This window comes from Stigmatopora argus, chromosome 19 (assembly GCF_051989625.1).
Source record: "Stigmatopora argus isolate UIUO_Sarg chromosome 19, RoL_Sarg_1.0, whole genome shotgun sequence".
NCBI classification, from domain to species: Eukaryota; Metazoa; Chordata; class Actinopteri; order Syngnathiformes; family Syngnathidae; genus Stigmatopora; species Stigmatopora argus.
In genome coordinates, this window is record NC_135405.1 from 6,723,445 (window position 1) to 6,744,502 (window position 21,058).

Sequence of the window (21,058 nt, forward strand, 5' to 3'; positions counted from 1 at the left end):
AATGGTTCTGCTACTACTCACTTTCGGGCATCGATTCACCAGTCGATAATTAGTGAACGATATAATCTGTGATTGCCTGCATTAAATGAGGTTTGGTACATTTCCAGGTAAGCTCCAACACTTGATGATTTATAGAGAAAAGCATGGATTCATATATTTTTAATTGATCATATCATAGAAAATACTGTTGTCCAGTGTTTGACAAGGTGAACTATTTCTTATTTACATTATTAGAACAGCAAGTTTCAGGTGTTATCAGGCTATTGTCATGTTGTGGTCATAAAAACATTATTTTACCTGGGAAATGAACACACATGGGTTTTAGGTGTATATGTATGAGTGTGAGTGTTAAAGTGAGTATGTGTGAAAACCTTCATCTATGTGTGTGAGTCCTAAGGCTTTGGGGATAAGGATGTGAAATTCCAGATCAGCGTTTCAGTGCTGAAGCCCGTAGGCCTCTGTCAATCCTGCTGACACACACATACACTGACACTGACACTCACACTCTCTGAGAGTTTCCGGCTCATATTAGCATAATTAAGTCATTTGTTGTGGTTGCGCATGATAAAATCATTGAATTATTCAATACCAACAATATCGCAGCATAGATAAACCCTTCTGTGCTCGCCTTCACTTCACTACTGAATAGTTTACCGCACATCATCCATATCAATCTGTCACCACGCAATTATCAATTAAACATGAATAAATGTTCAATCAGTTGAAATAATATTTGACCTGAAAATACATGAAGTGACAACATCATTCATGAAACTTAAGGAGACTTGATATATGCGCCTGAGAACAACTCAGTACAACAATTATCCGCGTATTCATTCATTCATTTTCATTTATCCTCACATGGTGAGCTGTGGCCTATCCCAGCTAACTCACTGAATCGGTGGCAGGGCACAAGGAGACGGATAACTATTGATGCTAGCACGCATACCTATGGGCAATTTAGAGTGATCAACCAGCCTACCTTGCATGTTTTTGGGAGGTACCCAGAGAAAACCCACGCAAGCCTGAGGTGAACTTTTTTTTTCATTTGTTCAATAAGATTCATGATAAGTCTCGATGACGTTTTGTGAAAGACGCAGAATCTCACAAAAGTTTGCTGCTTGTTAACTTTTTATTTATTTATACCAAAACAAAGAAAAATTAAGATTTAGATACGTTTCATTTGAGTTTTTGCTTTCAAGTAAAACCATGTTGTTAAAGTTATTTTTAATTACGCAATAAAATAACAAAATTAACGTCAACTTGATTTCACGTGGGCCGGACAATTTTAGGTATAATATTTAGATATTTTTTTAATAAATTGATTAAAAGAACTGGATTAAAAACCCTGAATATTCATTTTTTATAGATCTAAAACAATGTTTATTTTAGCTTTTTTTAAAATATATTTTTAGATTTTACAAAATGATATACTCTTCATTTTAATTTGATCCTAAAACAGAAAGTCGGCACTCATGATTAACTTTACCGGGCCACACAAAATGATGCGGCGGGCCAGATTTGGCCCCCGGGCTGCCACTTTGACACGTGAACTAAAGCCTTATCAATACGATGTAAATATATACTATGATTTCCAAAAAGCATTGCCCTAATACAGAATATCCCTAATGCGTATCAAAGAGTAAATTAGAGTTCGTAATCTAAGTTTTTCCAGTACCACAGCAATACTGTACAAATACTTTACACAGTGGGACTGGCAGTAAATGAGTTAAGTCCTATGCAGACTTTGAAATGTGGTAGACTAGGCAATATGGATTGGAACTACTTTTTGGCCTTGTCTGTCTATTTTTCTGCCAATTGAATCTTAAGAGAAGGTGGATGATGTGACAGGACAATGACCCAAGGGACAAAAGAAATCAACAACTGACTTCAAGGACAAGATGCTTAAAGTTATTGTTACTGTCTTGGACAAATGCCTTTCATTAACTTCGCCCTTAACAGTCCTGACATCAGCCTTTCTTGAAATACGGTGGAATGACACTGCATTGGTATTTTTCGAATCGCTGGCATGAAATTCTGGTCCGGTACTTATGGTACTTTTTCGACACTGCACTTACATGACCAATCAATCAACGTAATTGCAATGGATTTACATAGAAAGGCTGCAGTAGCATTAAGTACATTTCAATGGTGTCTGACGTCCTGATCGTCTGATAAATGTTAAAAGCCCTTGTTTACATAATTATAAGAATAAATTATATGAACGGTCGTTTGCCTCCTATTGCCCTGTGATTGACTGGCCACCAATTCAGGTCACCTTGTTCCCATATGGGATAGGCTCCAGCACCCTCTGCAACCCTTGTGAGGATAAGCGGTAAGGAAAATGAAAGAATTACATTGATTATGAATCTGCTAGACCAAAGAAGTGAAATGAGAGGGATTTTATCCTCTACACTAGAGGGAAGGAAAAAGTTTGGATTCTTTTGCCGGAGCAAATAATATTGAAATACTGATTAAAAAAAGAAATACGAACTGACCCTGACTGCGTGGGCAATCTGGAGTTCATGAACTTCAAATATGAGGTAAATTCAGTCCATGAAAAGAAGATCCAATCATTTGTAGTTCTCTCTGATCTCTCCGCATCAGTAATACAAATCCTGTTATCGAATTGTATGAATCACATGGTAGTAGATGTCCAATCAGAGTCGGGGGTTAATCGTTGGTTCTGAAATTGCCGACACACAAACACGCACACCCAGACAGAAGCCAGCCAGACGTAGTCCCCTCACCCCCCTATCTCCTGTTGTGAGCGTCCCCTTTAAGGAAACAGCAACAATAAAAGAAAAAAAAAGTTTAGCAGCAAAAACTAATAATTGCAAAGCAGCCAATTAAATTGTGCGGGTGAGATGAAACCACTCATATTTCCCCTGGTAATTTCATGCTCTAAACTCGCTTCCGTGCGCACATAAAAAGAGCAGAGAAAATATAATTTCAGAAGCTGACAGAACTCATTGTTCGTGGAATTTTAAATTCAAAAAAGTTAATAAAGGCGAGTGTGAGACGAAGGGAATTTGCATTTCTCAGATTAACAGCATGTAGAGCAGCGGCGGCGCGCGCAGCCTCGGGTCATCATTTAAGAAACCTTTGCATATTTTATTTAAGAGTGGCCCGGTTTGGAGCGTAATAAGACAGACAGATAATGATTAGAAGGTCGGGCCTGCGGGGCACAACCGGGCCGGGCGCTGCAACGCTCTATTACCCAACACACACATCCGTACACAAAGCACAAGCAAGCCTGCGCTGGCTTCTCTAATTGGCTCCTGATGGTTTATGAAATGTTTTCCAAAGGTTTTGAAATTGTTGTTGCTTTTATTGCTTTCATTATTTTAATGGCGGTTCCAGCCTCTGAGTACCGGTTTAGCTCTAAGCCACCGAGTCTTGCTAATATGCTCCTTTTTAATCAACGCAAAGCACTCGTGAGATGTTGGACCGTGTGACAATGCTAACAACCTGGAGCAACATTGTCATTCTATAGGTTGGCTTCAGTGTCAACAATGTGAGAATCAAGATATACAAAAAGAACTAACATATTCTTAATGAGGATATGTAAATGTATGTGTATGTATATATATATGTATATATGTGTATGTATATATGTGTATGTATATATGTATGTGTATATATATGTGTATGTATATATGTGTATGTATGTATATATATGTGTGTGTGTGTATGTATATATATATATATGTATATATGTGTATGTATATATATGTTTATATGTGTATGTATTTATATGTATATAGGTGTATGTATATATATATGTATATATGTATATGTGTATGTATGTATATGTATATATGTGTATGTATATATATGTATATGAGTATGTATATATGTGTGTATGTATGTATATATATATGTATATGCGTATGTATATATATGCATATATGTGTATGTATATATATGTGTATGTATGTGTATGTATATATGTGTATGTATATATATATGCATGTATATATATGTATATGTGTATGTATATATGTGTATGTATATGTGTATGTATATATTTACATACATACACACATGTATATATATATATACACAAGCACGCACACATGCTCATACCTAGGGGCAATTTAGAGTGTTCAACCAGCCTACCATGCATTATTTGGAATGTGGGTGAAAACCGGACTACCCGGAGAAAACCCAAGCCTGGGTTGATCATGTAAACTCCACACAGGACGACCGACTTAGGATCAAACCCAGGACCCAATTGTTTGGGTTTGAATGTTTCACTGTATTTAATGTTCAATGTAAATCTACACATAGTATGACCTTAAATAACCAGCCTGAAAAATATGTGCGAGACAATTGCGTTTTTTTGGCTAGCCTTAAGCAGTGTATGTTCCAACTTGCTTCGATGAGAAAGTTGAAGCTTGGCTTGTTGTCACGCTGCCTTCTTCCTTCAACTCTACCTAAAAAATACATTCGCTGCGAATACGAGTTGTTATTAAAGAATATTGTAAAATTCCTACTTCAACAGTTCGAAACACTGCACCTTTGTTGCACTGATTTAACATCCGCCTAACAGATAAGAAGAGTTAAAAGCACTATTGCCTTTGTTGTGCCTACAAAGTAATGTCACCAATTAAGAATAGCGTCATTTGGACGGAAAGCAAGGATTGATTCTTCTTTTGTGCTATGCTTTCTTTTTTTCCTCCTATCTATCTGCAGCCCTGAAACTATGCATCTTTTTGATCCGTTGCACTCGGAAGTGTGTGTTTGTGTGTTTCCGAGGCCTTGGGGCTGTTGGAGCATCGCTAGTATCTCACAGGCCCCCTCCACGGGATTGGGGTCTTATTATGTGCGAAGGTAAAGTCATTTCTCAGCTCGATCACTGTTCTACTCAAAATGTACGCGAATGTGTGCGTGCGTGTGTGTGTGTTTGTGTGTGCACATCAAAGCAGTGCAAAGAGATGAGGCAGATAGTATTTCTCTGATTAATTTAGTCATTTGGGACACTGTGTTAACTGGATTACATTCAGATGTGTTGATATGACCACATGGCCTTGGGTTCTGTGTGTGTGTATGTGTGTACATTTAATAATTATGGAAAACCTCGCTGTAAAATATCCTCCTGTGAGGTCTACAAACTAAGGGAGGAGTTGGGCACTTTGCTGTTAAGAGTGATGGCAAATTTGTTGAATGTTGTTCTGTCATTAGCTTTGACATGAAACATGGTATGTTTGTTTTAATGTATGCTGTGTAAGTGAGTTGGATTGTGCAAAAAAATGTTAACAAGTGGTGCGTGTTTTTTTTCCTATTTTTTTTTTATAATGCTCATACACTCACTTAAGATAAATCTAATAAAAATTGGCTTGTAGTAAAATGATGGATGCCCACAAATGTGTTAACAAAGTTATTACATCTTGCCAAATAAAGGTGTTTATCCAGATAACAGTTGGCAAACTACCTGTTTTAATGGAGGATTACATAACTAGGGCAACCGGACTGGCTGCAGTATTTAATTGAAGGGAAAATAGCAGGACGTTAAAAAGCCGCACCACAATATAAATGAATTTTCTTTGCCAAAAGAAAAACAGTCACAAAAAAAATCCAAATGTAGATGTGATGAAATAACCAATTGAGAAGAAACAGTCTCTTGTCTTGATATTTTTCACTGGCCCAATGAAAATGATATTAGTTTAATTATTTTGGAGCAATTATTATGCAGAGTTTTGCATAATCCTGCGAGATAACCTTTTTCTCAGTACCAGGCCATGTAAAGGCACTACTATCAGAATATTACATTGGAGAGGAGCTTCTACCCATCATGTTTCATTTGCAATGAATCCTCATTATATTTGTTACTGTTTAACACATGGAGAAAAATACGTAAAATGCTTTGGAGTAAGGAGAAACATTATGAAAGAGCAAAATAAATGAACATTAAGTATTTCATAGAAGGTAGAACGTACCAAGACAGCAGGATATACGAGCAGAAGTCCAGAAAGTTGTGAATTTGCAGAGTTGGGGGATATGCCTGATGGAAGGAAAGGAAAATGCCTATTAGATTTAAAACAATAAATGTCAAAAAACAATAAAATTGACCTACTCCATGTATTGACCATAAGAAAATGCGTCCCAAGTTCTACTATTAACCAAAAAGTGCCACTAAAATTGTCAAATCTGCATGACTGACACTGGGTACACAAATTTTTGGTTAATCAAAAATATCACATAAAGGAAAAGCACAGGAAGTATTCATGTGAAAATAAAGTAAAAAGTACTATGGATTTTAATAATGCAACTTTTGTAAAACTGCTATCTAACCACTAACAAACTGACTTTCTATTCACAACTGATGGGGGGTAGGACACCAGATGGACTGTTCCATATATCCACCATGGAAATATCCATCTGGGAAAGATCCAATTGAGACCATTTTCATGGGAGGAACCTTAAAAAATGATACGGCTGCATATTGGATGATGGCTCTTCACACTCATCACCAACCAATTCACAGTAATTCACAGTATGAAATACTTCTTCTTTGCTCTTCTTTTAATGAGGAAATTGAGTATTTCTAACAAAGAGTAGCAAATTCAACTGTTTTCCAATGGCCAAACAGGTGGAGACCTGTTTGGCCATTGTCAAGATGATACTGCATGAAAAATCAGACTCTCCAAGGCTAAGTATCTTAATCCTGCAAACTTCTCTAGTGTCCATGGCATCAGTGTTAAGATTTTTAATTAATTGTCCTATTCATGATATGTTAAATGACAGTCTAACTCAGTATCCTTAACATAACTCTGGTTTGGCCCGTGGTCTAATTCGGTTGCCAGTAAATTACCTCCTGATCAGTACATCTGGCTAATTTGAGCCAGTTGAATAGATAGTATTCAAACAGGTGAATGTTAGGCTTTGTAAAGTGCTTTCAACACCTGTATAGTGTTTATAAAGAACTATCTAAATTCCCTCCATTACATTTGAGAGTCATTATGATCAAATAGCCAATTGGACATGATATTAAGTGAAGCTTGACAATTAACTAACCCCATGATGAAGTAGGGCATCCAACAAACAGCAAATTCGACTGTGCTTTAACGCCGTTACGATGGCAGGGAAGAAACTTTCTCAACTCAACACCTTGTATCGGATAAATGGTCAATTACTACAAGTGCAAGTTTGAGATTGTCCGCAGTCAAGATGCCTTCTGAAAGACAAGTTAGAGGGAGTGGTTGGGATGATGGCGCTGGGCAGAGAGACACCGAGAAAAAGAGAGAGAGAGCGTGAAGAAGAGCACACGAGCGAGAAAGAAGGCTCAGTGGCCAGAGGGCAGTGTGCATTAGAGTAAGAGCCTGATTGGCTCTGACCTTCCTCACAGCCAGCTGTCAGCCTCGTAGATACACACAACACACACACCCCTGCAAGCACACACACACACAGCCTGTTACGGCCCTGCAGGCTCCGATTACCATATCAGCACAGTCTCATTTGCATAAATCCCAGCACTCTTAATTAGGCTTCATCTCTCTCTTCCTCTCTTTACCTCACTCCGGTTTTCTACTCTTTCCCTCACTTTTTCTCGCCAGCTTTTCTTCTATTTGCTGGCAGATATGGGCTGGGGTTTAGGGTTAGAATTAGTAGATAGGAGGGTCCATGACTCCCAATTAGTTTAGCGCTGATTAGCCTAATGACAATTTCACTTCATCAACATGCATTAGCTAAGTGTATACTTTTTTTCATCCTTTTTTTTAAGAGTAGCCCATTCATATAAACAGTATATGGTAGGACTTCCCTTTCCTTTCAGCTTCTCCCTTTCTGCACTTTAGCGCCTCTGTACACAAGCTGAGGCTGCAGGCTTAACGTTATCGGGTTGTCCAGCCATTCGTCTGCCTGCCCGCCCCATTCTAGTGCATGTACATCTACGAAAGCACCTTGAGGGATTTTTGCCAAATTTTGACACCAACTCACTCTTGTGACCTTCTGATGAACTAAATAGATTTTAGTGGTCAAAGGTGAAAAGACAAGGACACCGTGGCCTCACATTCTTCCGTATTGTTATGAATATCCACCACAGGGGAATTTTAGTGTATCTGGCTCTGGAATGTGATTGGACAGAAATATGAACTGATTTGAATTTTAAGGTCACAGGTCAAAGTGACTGTAAACTTACTGAATACATTGTGGATTAAATTATTCATACGCTGGCTGTGTCAATGTAATTTCATGGGTGTATGGGATATTAGGACATTTTCTATTCACAACAGGTCAAGGTCAACTAATGGTCACATTTGAGGGGAATGAAGTTTTTAAATGTTTTAGAGTACAATCTTGGCAAAAATAAGTCCTAAAAAGACAAAATCTGAAAATGCTTTACAATATAATCAGAAATTTCAAGGTTATAAACAGGAATGAAATAGGAATAATGATAAAATATTACAGGAAAACTGTTGGCCACAGTAGCCTTATTCTCTAGAAACCATACAATGCATAATATACATCAACCGAGGACACCATTTTAGTATATCTGTAAAAGAAAAAACAGCAACTGCAACTTTGAGTTGATTAAAAACAAAATATATGATTCCAGTCAAAGTAAATTTCCACCATCACCATTCAACTAGTTTGCAAAACCTCTTGTGATTTTATTCCTGAATAAAACAGAACTGGTTTTCCATAAAGTCAATCTACCGTACAGTCTGTTAAACCTATGGCTTGTCCGTTAGAGTTATATAGTGGGTTCTATTCCTACTCTGAGATAGAATTGTTTGAATTTGAGTCTGAATGGGTGTCAGATGTCAAACCTTTCACCTGAAAGCATCTGGAATAGGCTCTTAACTTCACTAGTCAGGATAAAGGTTATCGAAAATGGATTGATAGAATTCTGACTTTCTTCTCATGTACTGTTTTTCCATTTTTGTCCAAACACTGAAGTGAGATCCAACCGATCCAGCACAGACACTTTGACCAATGAGATTTCTGCAGAAAACATGATGCATCTGACTGCAATCCAATGATTCCACATGTAGGACACCAGATTGGCGAAAAAGTGTCCTCTTTATGGGTTGGAATGGTGGAATAGTTTGCCCACCCCTGAGTTAGGATCACCATGATAATAACAGAAACTTGGTTTTTAACTTAGAAGCTGACGAAAGTCCACTGCTTAATTTTTATACTTTTGTAATTGCAGAGGAATTACGGTAAATTGATCAAATGCCAGCATTGAGAAAGTCAGATGTGAATCATTACATTGTTTTAAATAGCTATTTTCCAAATATAGCAGTGTCTATGATTGGAAAATGTTGAGACACAAATAAAAAATGCTTTGGTTCCTCTTTTGGCCCGAGGCGATCACAATCGACAGACCCACAGCATGTTTGCCAGGGGGTATATTACGTCACTGGTAAAAAGTGAAGCGCATTGAGGAAGCAGTCTGTTGGGTTAACTTCTACGGCCAAAGATGCTTTGGTACGTTTACATTATTTCGAACAAAGATTCACAAGCAGATGGTTTTTAGGGGTTCCAAGTGGTACCAGAGGGTGCTCTGGGAGACTGTTGAACCCAAAAAAACACTGCATTCTGTGTGTATGCCATATGTGTGTGTTGTCAGAGGGAGGTGTGTAGGGGGGTTAAACACAGCTATATTCTGTAGATAACAGGATTAGCTGGGAAGCGGATAATAAGTTAGCATTTCCTGCCTAAGGCACTCTCTCCTCTCCTCTCTTTAATCCTGCAGCTTTGATGTCCCTGCTCCCATCAGGTATCTGGGCTGCTCTGGCCCCGGGGCCCTGGGGCCTCCAAATGCTCAGACGCTGTGTGTGGATGTGGGTGTGGATGGTATGCCTGTTTTATGTATGTGTGTGCGTGTGTTCGCTCAGCGTCCTCATTAGTTCTGCCCGTTTTCTAAAGTTGGCTTCCTGGGATGAAATCTGCCGTTTGGCCGCTCTGCCAGAGATCTGCTTGCTGTTTACAGCCTCCGTTCTGCCTCCATCTGACCTGGCGTAAAACTGCTGATCAGGCAACCAATTCCCGGCATGAAATATTTAAGCCATTAAAAGACAAGGCAAGTCAAAAGTAACAAAGTTTTGGACATCTTTGTGGTTTTAAAGTGTAGCTGAGAAATTTTCAGACCTTTTAAGAGAGACTGATTTTTGTTGTTTATGATATTTGACCCTGTGTTAGCATTAAATTCTAGTCTAAGGTGGCTTTATAATGTATTTGAAACTCTTACATTAACCTTGATAAAATCTTGAGGAACGCTGGTTAGGGCATTTTAAGAACTAAACATGAAGACGATGTTAGTTGCTTTTACTGGTAATGTTAAAGAAGATTTGTGCCGTACTATAACATAAAAAAATCAAAAAATCTTCTTGAGATTCTTTGGTTAGACAGTTAAATGAAAATGAAGTTAAAGTAAATACAAAATAACCCAAAAAGAAACCCAATTTCTGAACTGCAACAATGAATCCTGTTTCCTATGGTGATTGAAGACTGTGGTCCTAATTAAATAACCTAATTGATAAACACATATTTAATAAATGTTTGCTGAGATACGCATCTAAAAGACAGAAAACCTTTTCTAGATCCACCAATCTATAAGAATAGCACTTTCTAGCTTTCACGGGGGAAATCATACATCTCTTATTGATTACTGTGACTGATCTTTTTTTGTTTTATGTCTTTGAGGCAAACAAACCTCGATTATTTTTGCTGAGGAGTTAAAGGCAGACATCTAACAAATATTGTTTGGAGATAATGACTTTGGACAACAGATGAAGCTGCTTTTCCCCTCAATATATCACTCATAAATAACTTTTTTTTGCAGGCATTCTAACATTCCATTGCAAAACTTTCAATGTTTCTTATGAAATGGCTTATTGATCACTCTTGTGGTTACAATGGTGATTTCAGAGGATCTGCTGTGGATAATTAACATTAAACCAATACTTGTTCTACAAGTAGTAGTTGTTAGTGTTCTTGCTGAGTGCTCCAACTTCAGCCGTGGAGATTTTGGTCTGAGTTTTGTATGGAATGTACATATATGCTGTACATTAGACTTTATCTTTGACTATACAATGTAAGCCACAATGGTGATGAGTATTTATTAGGGAATAATGGATGGGTGTTTAAATCAAACTGTTATATTACAGGCCTTTAGTAACAGTACTGAGATCATCAGGATTTGTAGCTAGGTTTGGAAAGAAGGAAAAAAATGGAGCCAAACTAAAATGAACTAGTCAGTGGCTGCCACTGATGGAGACAGACATTCAAGTCTTTGACTGGGAGGTCTGAGAGTGACCAATCAAAAATGTTGTTAATGAGATGAAAAGAGGGCTCATGACAAATTTGCGATTTTAACTCATTGGCTATAGATGATTAGATGTCAAATTCATTTTAACTGGGAGGGCTGCTGGTAACCATTCATAAATTACCAGACCAAAAAAACGTAAACTACATTTAAAATTCATAATTTCATACACAGTGGCCCGGCAGAAAGTGGTTAGCGTGTTTGCCTCACAGTTTTGGGGCTGTGGGTTCGAGCCCAGGTCAGTCCTCACTGTGTGGAGTTTGCATATTCCCCCCGGGATTGCGTGGGTTTTTTCCGGGTACTCCGGTTTCCTCCCACATCCCCAAAACATGCAGGGTAGGCTAGTTGGACACTCTAAATTGCCCCTATGTATGAGTGAGGGCATGAATGGTTGTCCATTTCGTTGTGCCCTGTGATTGGCTGGCAGACAATTCAGCGAGTCCCCAGTGTTAGCTGTGAAAGGGTCCAGCACCCCCTTAACCTTTGTGAGGATAAGCAGTTCAGAAAAATGAATGAATGGATCATTTCATACACATAAGGAGGGCATCATGGAAGAGTATGTCAGCTTCACAGTTCTGAGATTGAGGCTTCAATCACTGGTGGGTGGGTTCAGACTTTCATGTGTGAGTTTTCTCCAGGTGCTCTGGTTTCCTACTACATCTAAAAAAAATATGCATGGTAGGCTAATTTGACCTCTCAAAATTGTCCATAGGTATGAATGAATACACATTAGGAACTTGGTAGGCTAATTTGACCTCTCAAAATTGTCCATAGATATGAATGAATACACATTAGGAACTTCATAATACATTGTATAAACAATAAATCACATTCTTTGCTTTGGCAAAAGTAATTTTAACAGAGTCTTCATGCAATAGAGCCTGACTAAAACTTTGACAGATGATGGTCCAGTTCTACTCACATTTTCGATGTGTTACATTGTTCATTATGTGGCGTTCAAATACAATAGTATAACTTATTTTTCAACTGTTTGGCACATTTCTGATCGATTTCATAGGTTACCACAAATAATCTATATATATGGAAGTTCAAGAGGACCCGCATTGCTGTCATAAAGCGTGGGCTCCCACAAATTAAACATTTGGAGGGGATGAGAAATTGAGAGTAGAAATGTGTGAGTCTAATTAAAACGATGAAAATAATTACTGATACAGTCTGACAGACAGCCTCGCCCTCAGACATCCTCAGTAATTAGTTAATTAACCAAACGCAAATTAACAGCGAGAATTTGTCAGCCTGATTTAATAGAGAAGATGGTGAGCCCCCTCTCGCTTTCTACTTTGACACCCCCATCTCCCGAACCGCCTTCGTTATCTGCTTGTTTGTTTGTTTGTTTGAGTGTGTCGAGCTATAATGAAGTTTTCTTTTTTAAGTTACAAAAAGAGCACAAATGCTTTGCTTCTCTTTGTCACCATTTTTCATGTCAGTCACATCACAGCATGAAGTATATTAACGACTAAGTCAACTCATTCAAATTAAATGTGATTCCAAGATAACAGGACTGGAATATTCTCGATTTTGCCTGAAATAACAAGAACAATTTGAATCACTGCTGCTGCCATCTGTTCTCTTCCGATGCCTTAACGTAAAATGAATCAATTGCAGAACTTCAGAGGCATTTTCTTGGAAAACTCAAATAGAAAGTTTAAAGATTAACTCTCAGGCTGCCATTGAAGGCAATAAACCTGTAAGCATTTTGACTGGGAATGGCTGAGGAAGTTATTATAAATCTTCTATAATATTATTTATTTACTCTTTGGCTTTTTATTACTAAACCATAAAAAACACAACCTACTCTGATGTATTTGCCTTGTGAATATAATGAAAATAAAACTGTATTAGAAGCAACAATATTCCAAATCAGTAATATTCTAGTTCGCTCAATACAAACAATGCAGTGTTCATTCTGTGAAGCCCTGCAGGCTTTAAATACGAATCCTCGCTTTCACTCGCACCTAAGTCAACGCGATTACAAGAGCTGGGGATGAATATTCACCCACTGTGGGCTTCGGCAAGCGAGTGGAGACTCAGTGCTGGAAGCGGCTGGTATCCCCTCTTGTTAACACTCATTTTGTCTTGCCTTTGGCCGTTCTTAGCCAACATCTGAGAGCAAACAATGTGCAGCAACCTACGGACCTGACTCACTGCGGCCAGATTGTTTTGCCTGTACACGGCAATAATAAAAAAAAAGATCTACAATTGATGACGATCTTTAGTTTTTTTAATATGAACAATATTTCAATGTCCTTTGTAAGTGGTCTGTACACAGTATATGAACCACTTGTCCCTATCCGTAGCTTTTGGCTGATTCAAGACTCTAATTGAACTGTGATCTATCACATAAATGTACAACTTATCTATTAGTCACTATTTGTAAATCAGTTAGCTTGCTGCATTTCAAGCCACATATGAAGATGAAAAAAACCCAAACCCAAACTGAAGGTTTAGTTTAAAAATAATACTGCTGTCAATGTTAAATGGTAAAAGTCAAACTTTCTATTGTAACCGTTTTAAAGTTTAATTTCTGGATATTAAATGAAAGCTTTATCTTTGACATCCTAGATGTGTCTAAAACAAGTTCAAAATGATTTACAACCACCTGGCTCATTCGCAAAACATCTCATCAGCCCAGAGGCATAATTATAAACCACGCATGCTCTCTACTGTAAATCCCTAATTAATGAATGCAAATGATCTACCCTGACAAAAAGAAGAGAAAATAAGGCTCCTAACATCGATGTGTATGCCGACTAAATATAATTGTTAACCATCCACAAATAATGGAATGGCAATTTTAGTTACTATTGTCCAAGAGTAAAATGCAGTAACAAAGCAAGCAACATTTTGAGACCTCCCCCATTCTGGACGGTCTAAAACACGGGTGTCAAACTCATTTTTTGTTGCGGGCCACGTTGTAGTTTCGATTTCATCCGGAGGCCCAGTATGTCTTCCAACTAGGCTGTCAAAATTAATTGATTAATAAATTGACAGCTTTTTCAAATCATGCTGATCGATAGATCATTTTTGGACATTCAAATTTGTACAAATCGTCTGCAATTGTTGATTTAAAATGAGCAAACACAGGAAATATTCCCTATACATCTATACTCTTCATTTGAATTTGATCATAAAACAGAAAGTTCACACTCATGATTTACTTTCCCGGGCCACACAAAATGATGCGGCGGGCCAGATTTGGCCCCCAGGCCGCAACTTTGACACATGTGGTCTAAAATGAACTTACTCCTATATTCTTAGGCCCGGGATATGAGTGGCTAGCGCCTCACAGTTCTGAGGTACTGGGTTCAATCCCAGTTCGGTCCTCCTGGGTGCAGTTTGCATGCTCTCCCCTGGCTTGCATGGGTTTTCTTCAGGTGCTCTGGTTTCCTCCCAGATTCCAAAAACATGCCTGATGGGCGAATTGAATTCTCTAAATTGCCTTTAGGTATGAGTGTGAGCATGAATGGTTGTCCGTCTCCTAGTGCCTTGCGATTGGCTGGCCACCGCCTGCTGTCAGCTGGGATAGGCTCCAGCACCCCCCATGACCCTTGTGAGGATAAGTGGTTCAAAAAATGAATGAATGAATGAACCCTTAGCTTTATTAATTTACCTTTAACTGGATTAAAGATGTCCTTGAAAATCCTTGAGCACCCTTAACCCAGAGTGACAAAAACTAAAGTCATGTTGATGCATTTCTCGTTTTATGCTGCACCGAACACAAACACACAAACCTGAACTAGACTTGAGATTAAATGTTTCTTCTCCAGTAATGGTACATGCACTAATATACATGCACGTTCACCACATGAACTGATAAAAAAAGTTTTTGTCAGTTGACATTTGTACACACATGTAAGGTGTGTTTATCTGTTTGTCTGCGTGATTGTGTGTTTGTGCCTTGCGGGATAGGAGAAAAATGCACATTGAGGTCAGAGCTGTCAATCAAACCCAATCTGTTCCTTGCGTGCATGTGTGTTTGTGTCTATGTGCAACGACTCAGAAGAGTAACTGCCGCACAGGAAACGTTTTCGCTCTATTAGTGCCATTGTCTTTCAATTTTCAGGAGGCTGTAGTTCTAAATGTGTTGGCACAGTTTCAAAATAAAATTCTGAAATCTGATAGAAAGAGTTAAAGAAGGTAAAGAGGGGATTTCAGTTTGCATTTGTTACTTGTATTTCAACATGGCGAATATTATTTGCTTTCAAACTGGACTATTATAATAATTCACGAGTATTACCGTACTGACAGCCAATGAGGTAGTTTTTGTAATCATAGATGGGTCTTTTTCTTGCCATCTTTATTTTGGATTTCATACTCACTGGTAAGAATAAACACAGATCCAATTCATATTTTTGAATTTACTTAGTTTGTAAAACGAAAAAGAGATGGGGAGGAGATCAATAAGACAAGATAAAAAAAACTATGAATATAAAATACACAAGTGCTAAACTTAGCATCAGTACAATCATCGATTTGAATTGTGTAGGGAATTTAGGCATTTTCTGACAAAATTTCTATTATTCTCTATTATTATGCACTGAGTGTAGATTTAGCACATTTTAGTTATCATTGTACCCATTCATTTTTCAACAACTTGTGCAACATTCACAAAGTGAAGAAAATAAAGCATTTTGACAAGAAAAACTGCATAATTCTGAGCTTATTCTGAATGTATATGGTTATAAAGTTTTGCTAAATACTTTGTCACTAACCAGTTACTATACATTTTGATTTGTGACTGATCAACAAATATTTAGAGAGTGAAAAAGAAACGAGGAATAATCCACCAAAATTCCTAATATTTTTTCAAAAGAAAACTCTTTATGATTATGACTATACCATTAGAGAAAATTGAAAGATGCCCAAGAATGACCACTGTTCTCCTCTTAATGCCCATTCTTAGTTGAACAGTCTTTTCTTATCGTTGTTTTTTTTGGCAAAGCAGTCATGCTGGATCCAACATATTTTGGCCTAGTGCATCATAAAGCATGGCTACTTACTTTGTTTCCACTGGCTACATTGCCCCTGACTTTGCCCTAATGTCAGAGACATGACATGACCCGCAGGCATCTGTTCTCCTTCCCTCGGACACCCTCCCCACACCCTTGTCTTGTGCTGTTCCTCGGGTGTCCGCGTTTGTGTCCTGTGGTGTAGCTCCTTTAGAGGAGTGTATGTTTTGGTTATGGTCAGTGACATGCACTAACACTGTGGGGCCTAACAGAATGTGAGCACTGTCAGAATCAATTAGAACCATACGCATTGCTGGCTATACGTGTGTGTTTGGCTACTTGACTGGTGGGGAGACACCAGTACAGATGGAGGCTTCAGATGGGATGAGTGTCACAGCCGGGCCTCCTCCTGTCCTCTCCGGTAGACGTCAAGAAAAGCCCTTGTGACGATGTCCAAGGTAACCCAAGCAGCCCTTTGGCCACACCATGGTCCCTTTTGTCTCCTTGTCTCACACTCAGCCAAAGTGGATATCATAGTTTCATTGGCTGGATTACCCAATATACTACCCATAAATTCTTACACTGGGTAACACAAGTATTGTTGTTTTAGCCCTGAAGAACTGAAACGGAATCCAAAATTGGTCTTTCTTCTTTATCAAGTCAACTTTTGGGACTATAGATCACTGCTTTCTTAAAAAATAGAACAGAAGTTGTGCTTATCATGTAAGTTGCTATATAATATTTTTCAAATAGTCAAAAAAAAAAAGAGCGAAACGGGTGTGATTGCAATGTCTATTTTTCCAATACTATTAGGTTTTACTATTTGGGAGTATGTAGGAACAACAGTAAATAGGTATAAGGCGAAGAAAAAAACTTGACCTAATAGAGAAAAACTATCCACACCCAAAAATAAGTTTAAAATATCTCCCAGAAAAGAAAAAAAGATCTATTTTAAATTGTTGCCCAATTGGCAAAAAAAACAGAGGTATCTTTTTTTTTAAATTATAAGTCTCCCCTAAGTATAAGTCCCAAACAATGCACAATTGAAGAGGGAAAAAATATCTAAGTCTGGAGTATAAATTCCATTTTTGGGAGGCCTCTTTTTTATTTTATCATTAGCTAGCCACCAATTCAGGGTGTCATGGCACGAAGTCAGCTGGGATAGGCTCCAGCACCCCCCGCGACCCTAGTGAGAATAAAGCGGTTCAGAAAACGAGATGAGATGAGAAACCAAGAGCCAAGATATGTCACTAAAACGATTGTAAAATAGAGAACAACAAGCTAAATGGGCATCTGTTACATGTTTTTTTTTTATTACTATAGCCTAAAAAACTAAAAATAAGAAGCAATCAGTGGTCAGAGAGAGAAAAAATACTTGAGTATCAGTCACAGGTCCAACAAAACTATGAAAAAATTTAAGACTTATGGTATATACGGTAATTATTTCCCTAGTGTTCTGAAAAATTCTATACAGTTTACATAAATAGTGCATCCAAGTGTTGAACCTATCCATCCATTCATCCATTTTCTCTATTGCTCAAGACAATTATTGCTACAAATAAAAAGTCTTTCTGAAATATTTCCTCTTAATTGCAGTCCTTTTCGACAGTGCTTTTGTTTCTTGTGCATTCCAACTGAATTGGACTTGTGGCTATATCTCTGTCTAGCCTTAATAGGCACGCACACTCCCATGTACACACACACACACACACACACATATATAAAGAGTATTAGAAGTGTTATGAGGGTGCGCTTGATGCTATAGGGGCAGATGGTTGGTTCATGGCCTTGCACACTCGATCAGACTAGGCATTTTGTTCAGACACCGAGCAGAGACCTCCATTGCCCCCAGGCAAACTCTCTCTCTCTCTCTCTCTCTTTCACACAGTCTGTGAGCCAAAGATGAATTTCTATTATATCTGAAACACAGCAGATAATACACTGTCTCTTCTCCCCCTCATCATCTTTTCCGATAACAAATGATCAGACGCGCTCCCCTCTTCCTATCTCGCCAGAATTGTTGTTACCAAATCTGCAGTCACGCCTTACCTGTTTGCAAGGCATTTACATTATAATTTGGAAGGACACAAGAGACTGAAAGATATGGCGATTTGATTTTGTAGGTTAAATTGATCTGACATGGACTTTGTTTAATGCATGATCAAATGATGAATGCTGTTCAATTGTGAATGTTTCTTAAACTGCTCATAACTCATACGTATGCAGCACTTCATGTATTTAAAAAAACAATTGAGTAACGTAGCCGAAGCAGTGTAAATAACCAAAAGGAAGACTGAACAAACCAAACTCTAGTGGAAAATTCACATCATCAACCAACTCGTTAGCCCAAAAGATAAACTAAAGGCCAATGAGTGCTTGTGTTTGCTCTTCCATTCTCAGTGACACGCCTCAGTGCACAAGAGCTGTGTTTATTTAAAAGGAGGGATTAAGAGGAACCGTGCAAATGTTTCTTTTGAAAGTAAATCAATTCATAATGCCAGCAGGCTTGGAGGGGTACTTAACAAGGTCAATCAATTAAATGGGGCTTCAAATATTTCCATGCTAAGACTGAAAATTGAGAAACTGTTTTAACTACTCATAATGTTCTGAGCCTTGTCATGATGGTGTATATCAAATCAAAAGCCTTTATTGTATATGACATTTTTAATATTATATATATGCATTAATTTTGCTCTCATTTTTAAAAAAATAAATGTTTTTATTTCAAATTTTTGACACAAGAAAATAGTCCAATAATGCACAATTTTTTACTTGGTCCGCTTGTTATGAGAGAAAAATAATAATAATTATAGCACTCTAATAGCTTTTGCAGAAATATATATATATATATATATATATACATATATATATATATATATATATATATATATATATATATATATATATATATATATATATATATATTTATATACTTATATACATATATATATATATATTTATATACTTATATATACATATATATACACATATATATACATACGTATATATACACATACATATATACATATATACACATATATACACATACATATATATACACATACATATACATATATATACATATATATGTATATATATACACATATACATATATATATAAATATACATATACTATACATTTTTACAAAAATGATAGACTCATTTAAATGTCTTCAGATTAGCAGACTATAGTGAATCCACATTTCTCATATAGTGACTACTTTATTACATCTAAATGTTTGTCATTCACACGCATTGAGTCGTAACTGTTGGCGATATCCCTTCTTATAGTATTTCTATTCAGCCTTTGGCAGGATTAAGAGACTTTGGTCCCCTCTCTAGACTGCTTTTTTCATTTTTGGGGGTTTTGTTTTAAAAGTCTGGTTGTCTTATATCTGGCCTGTAATGAATTTTTAGCATTTGTGTTCATTAGTTTGTAATTGCTCTGACCCACGCAGGCTTCAAACAATAAAGATCTAATAATAACAAATTCTCAAGGGATTCTGGAATACATGCGTATTGAATTGCGTGGGGGATGCTCGATCTCAGCTGCACGCAGGTTAAACACAAAACAAAAATATTTATTATAATATTTACTTATATTTATCAAAATAGTTTGACAAGTTGTGAAGGGTTATGTAAAATGATTGAAAGTTGATTGTTTATCATACAGAAACATCTCATCATTCTTTTATACAATTTTTCACCAACATTTGTAAGAACTAAATAGATCATATGAAATCTTCATTCATTCATTTTCCTTACCACTTATCCTCACAAGGGTCTTGGGGGGCACTGGAACCTAACCCAGTCAGCTAAGAGCAGCAGCTAGGAAACAAAACAAAAAAAACATGTAAATATAAATGTCCAATAAAAGATAATTCATGATAATCAATGTTGCAATTAAAATAGTGCAAATCAATTGCTATCGCTCCAGAAAAGTGACAATATTATGAAGGAATCATGCATTTAAGGGTCATTAGTAAAGCAAATCATAACTCTCTTGTTAACTCATTGGCTGCCATCGATGGCGCCATTTTGACTGGAAAATGTTTCTGCAAACATGAATATGGGCAAAACAAGTGCGCTACATCGGTCACACAACTTGCGAATATCAAGTTTTACAGCACCAATGTCAAAATAAAAGCAAGATTCTCAATGTGCGGGTGAATGAGCTACAGGTGCCTATCAGGCAGAACAACCCGCAGACAGGATTGGACCCCCACATTGGACACCCCGAAATAGTACAATACCACATATTCGAATACTAATATTTTACTAATAAATATTCGTCAAATGCCAAAATTGGACTTTCCATATTCAAGTCCTTTTATTATCCTTGCAATCAATGTTCCCTCTAAGCTGCGTGCGTGCGCAATTGTGCACTACTCTCGTCTTCTCTGCGCACAGCAAATCATATGGAGCGCACAAAATAAAATCCAATATTTTTTTTATTTTATTATTTTATTTTTTAGCGGTGAGGCCGACGCGCGAACCACTCATCCGCCTGGCCACCCATTCATAGATATTAATCATTACGTTTTATTATTACTAAATCATTTATGTGTAGTAGACATACACCTGCTTATGACAGGTGTGATACTGGTGTGTGTCCATAGCGAGCAATGATGATGTTGCTCACACCGGTACTCGGAATGCTCAGGGAGGTTGTCTTTCTGCCCAGACAAACAAAAAATTAGAGGGAACATTGCTTGCAATGTTACGATTTAAAAATAAAACGACAATAGATGCATTCCTCAGCAAAACCTGTCACATGACCAGATCAACACATTCTACTGTTGTGTATATA

The 21,058-nt window shown here is 37.4% G+C and overlaps 1 long non-coding RNA gene across 1 annotated transcript in view; it reads right to left on the minus strand.

The window, feature by feature from the left end:
* Positions 1 to 21,058, minus strand: part of LOC144064944 (uncharacterized) — a 43,349-nt gene that overhangs the window by 15,648 nt on the left and 6,643 nt on the right. Inside the window, exons 2-3 of the long non-coding RNA XR_013296929.1 lie at positions 20,014 to 20,076; positions 5,943 to 6,007 (exon numbers count right to left, since the gene is read on the minus strand). This is a non-coding gene — a long non-coding RNA (uncharacterized LOC144064944). The remainder of the gene's footprint in view (positions 1 to 5,942; positions 6,008 to 20,013; positions 20,077 to 21,058) is intronic.